Genomic DNA, 4,687 nt, shown 5'->3' on the forward strand with positions numbered 1-4,687 from the left:
ATGGGGAATAGCTGTAGGTGACTCGCTTTCAAGAGGGACGGAGGCATCCATTTGCTGGCCTGATGCGCTCTCTAGATGTGTGCTGTCTACCAGGGGCTCACATCAAAGATGTTGCCAAGAGACTACCTCATACAGCCCACTGACTATTATGCACTACTGTTGTTTCACGTGGGTACCACAGATATGGCCAGAAATAATGTAAGGACGATCAAGAAGGATTACAGAGCCCTAGGAGCGGCTGTCAAGGGCTCCGGAGCACAGGTAGTCTTTTCATCAATCCTCCCATTCAAAGGGAAGGGGTTGGAAAGGGTCATAGAATCACAGAATAGTTAGGGTTGGAAAGGACCTTAAGATCATCTACTTCCAAGTCCCTTGCCATGGACACCTCCCACTAAACCATGCCACCCAAGGCTCTGTCCAACCTGGCCTTGAACACCACCAGGGATGGAGCATTCACAGCTTCCCTGGGCAACCCATTCCAGTCCCTCACCACCCTTGCAGTAAAGAATTTCTTCCTTATATCCAATCTAAACTTCTCCTGTTTAAGTTTGAACCCATTACCCCTTGTCCTATCACTACAGTCCCCAGTGAAGATTCCCTCTCCAGCATCCCTATAGGCCCCCTTCAGATACTGGAAGGCTGCTATGAGGTCTCCATGCAGCCTTCTCTTCTCCAGCCTGAACAGCCCCAACTTTCTCAGCCTAGGTCAGTTGAATCCGGGAAATCAACAAATGGTTGCAGGACCTGGTGCCACACCCACAGGTTTGGCTACACAGACCTTGGAACTCACCTTGAGAAGCCTGGTCTGCTGGGGGCTGATGGCATCCGCCTCTCAGAGAAAGGGAAGAGTGTCTTCGGTCATGGGCTTGCCAAGCTGGTGAAGAGGGCTATTAACTGTTCAGCCTGGAGAAGAGAAGGCTGCGTGAAGACCTCAGAGCAGCCTTCCAGTACCTGAAGGGAGCCTAGGAGGATGCTGGGGATGGACTCTTCATTAGGGACTGTAGTGATAGGACAAGAGGTAACGGGTTAAAAGTTAAACAGGGGGAGTTTAGATTGGATATAAGGAGGAAGTTCTTTACTGTAAGGGTGGTGAGACACTAGAATGGGTTGCCCAAGGAAGAGGTAAATGCTCCATCCCTGGCAGTGTTCAAGGCCAGGTTGGACAGAGCCTTGGGTGGCATGGTTTAGTGTGAGGTGTCCCTCCCATGGCAGGGGAATTGGAACTAGATGATCTTAAGGTCCTTTCTAACCCTAACTATTCTATGATTCTATGAACTGAAGTTGCTGGCGGAGGGCAACCTCAATCCATCCCAGTCCTACCAGTCTGATGCTGGTATCAGTAGGAGATGCCTAGAACCTGGAGAGGTATCACAGGTCAGCAAGGCTGTAACAAGATGATCTTTAAGGTACTTTCCCACCATAACTATTCTACGATTCTGTTTTCAGTAGACTGCATTAACCTACTGGGGCAAAGCTATTAAAATTTTGATTTAAAAGAACGACCTAAATTAGAATGAAAGCCATATGAATACTCTTTTTCTAACCAAATCCAATATATAAAATCATTATTAGCATAGAGTAGAGTAGCATATCTTCCTATTAAAACAGAAATAAGAAATAACTTCCTTTTGGAAAGATAAGCTCCAGGCTTTACATGCATTTTGTGAATTGCTGTTTGTTGTTGGTATTTGTGTTTGTTGTTATTTTTCTGCATTGTGACTCACAGTTAGAATAAATATATGTTTTGCATGCTGTGTTCTTTATTGCACACTCAGCTTCCTAATAATAGATAATACACCAGGATAATAATGCTAATGTATCAACATTAACACATTCTATGTAGGTGCAATTAACCATCTATGCAGATGGGCTATCAAACTACTGTTTGCATGACTTGTGTAAACAGATATCTTATAGGCTAAAATAGCCTTAGCTCAGGTTAACAATGACAAAGCAATCTTAGCCATTTGGTCTCATAACAGTGTTTGGGCATGTGGAGCAAACACTAAAATGGGTTGTGTTATTAAGGGCTGGGACAGCATGAAAGGAAGAATATAGGGGGTTTCAGGGAATTGTAGGACAAATTACGGGCAATTCTTTTGTGTATCCAACGCTTAGGATACCTCCAGAAGGTAACAAGATAGACAAAGGATAGTAGGATGTGTAAGAGCATAGAAGAGAAACATGCTTTTGTCTTTGCTGCTGCTATTAGTGTTCCCAGTAACTAGCATGTCTCCTTTTTCATAGGATGAAATAGATGATTAAATTGCTTGAAATTTCCCATATCTTAGGTTCAAACAGGCACTCAAATAAAGAAATTATGCCATTTCTATATGGTGCTTGTGTTTATGTTGTTGGTTGTGCAAGTTTCTGTGCTGTATTTTTGATGCCCATTTTTGAAAGCTAATGCATGTAGTCATGATCTGTCTGTTAAACTTTATTTCATAGTATCATAGAATAGTTAGAGTTGGAAAGGACCTTAAGATCATCAAGTTATAACCCCCCTGCAATGGGCAGGGACACCTCACACTAAACCATGTTACCCAAGGCTCTGTCTAATCTGGCCTTGAACACTGCCAGGGATGGAGCATTTACCACTTCTTTTTCTTCCAGTGCCTCACCACCCTTACAGTAAAGAACTTCTTCCTTATATCTAACATGAACTTCCCCTATTTAAGTTTAAACCCATCACCCTTTGTCCAATTGCTACAGTCCCTAATGAAGTCCCTCTCTGGCATCCTTGTAGGCCCCCTTCAGATACTGGAAGGCTGCTCTGAGGTCTCCATGCAGCCTTCCCTTCTCCAGGCTGAACAGCACCAATTTTCTTAGCCTGAGGTTAAGTACATCTTCCTATAGGAGGTACTCAAGCTCCCTTATCATACTCATGGCCCTCCTCTGGACTTGCTCCAACAAATATTATTTTGAAATAAGCAGAAGAAATAATGAAGGGAACAAGTTCAAAATACTTTTTTTTTCTTTTTTTTTCTTTTGAATTTAGAACTGTTTCCTCACAACATTTTGGTGACAGGGAAATGAAGGCAAGATTTAAGAATTTATTGGTGTCCTGGGTTCAGCAGTAGCAGTCATTTTTCTCCTTCTTAGTAGCTGGTGCAGTGCTGTGTTTTTGACTTTCTGGGAACAGCACTGATAACACTGATGTTTTTAGTTGCAGCTCAGTAATGTTTACTCTGACCAAGGACTTTCTGAGTCTCGTGCTCTGTCAGGGAGGAGGGGAAGCCGGGAGGAAGCAGAAACAGGACACCTGACCCAAACTGACCAAAGAGGTATTCCAAACCACAGCACATCATGCCCAGTATATGAACTGGGGGCAGTTACATGGAAGGGCAAGGTCATTGCTCAGGTCGGGCTGGGTATCGGTCAGTGGGTGGTGAGCGGTTGCATTCTCTTCCCTTGTTATTTCCCTTATCATTATTATCATTGGTGGCAGCAGCAGTGATTTGTGTTATACCTTAGTTACTGGACTGCTCTTATCTCAACCCCTGGGAGTTCCATTCATTCCATTCTCTTCCCTATCTCTCCAGGAGCAGGGGGGGAAGGGGGGGGGGGGAGGAAGCAAGTGGCTATGTGGCTGAGTTGCCGACTGGACTTAAACCACGACAACTGGCAAAAATAAGTAAGAATAGCAAAGAGTCTGCTAAGGGAGTAAAGCATTCAGTGCTAAACTTAAGCAGTAAATAAGTGGCAATAGATGCAAAAAGTCACTGCTCTGTGCCACAATGAATTGAAGTATGAGTTACCTTTAATATATGTACCACTTCTTAAGTACAATTGAGTGTAGAAAAAGTTCTAGTCTTTCTCAAGAATTCAGTAGTTGCTTAATAAAGAAAAATTTATTATGGATTTTCCTGTGAAATTACCAATACTTTTATGTGCTGGAGTTAGAATAGCAGATTAGATGGATTGTTTCTTTAATTTAGCCTGCTACTGCTTCTGCTCTTTAAGCCCTACATTTCTTTTTCTATCAAGTTCAATCTCAAACACTCCATACCAATGTTACATAGCTATTTCAAGCTGAAGTGTGAGATGTAAAGTAAATAATCACAAGCTGCAGTTCTCTTTCTTTTCAAGAAAGAATTTCTCACCACCATCTTCCTGGACTTTACATCCATGAATAAGGTCAGTTGAAGTCAGAGTATTAGTAGAATACACTTAGCAGGAAGCACCCTGATGGATTTCATGGTCTTTTGTTATTTGAATGTTGCGACTTAGTAAGCTTTTTGTGTCTGTGTCTACAGTAGCTATTATATATATAATAATATAATATAATTATAATATATAAATTATATATATAATAATATAATAATAATTATAATATATAATATTTTAATACTTCTAATCAAGAATACATTAGGACTTCTATCCTATGGAAATACGCATCATCCTTCAGTGTTACTTCTATGTTTTCTGTAATACCAGATAAAAGGTAACAGCAGCCTGTATTAGACAGGAGAGAATACAAATGCAGTATATTATCCTGATGCCAGGATATACTATTAAGGTTTAATTAATATTATTCATAGTAATTAAATTAATATTGCTTTAATATTAATGAAAGCAAATAGCCTCTGGAATATTTTTGCTTAGTTATTCCTTGAAAACCCCAATAAGGCTTTATGTGGTTTAACTCCAGAAGGCAGCTAAGCCCCCAACAGCCACTTGCTAACAC

Source organism: Pezoporus wallicus, unplaced genomic scaffold (assembly GCF_028554395.1).
Source record: "Pezoporus wallicus isolate ANWC-B61680 ecotype Strahan unplaced genomic scaffold, APGP_CSIRO_Pwel_v1 scaffold_6446, whole genome shotgun sequence".
NCBI lineage: Eukaryota > Metazoa > Chordata > Aves > Psittaciformes > Psittacidae > Pezoporus > Pezoporus wallicus.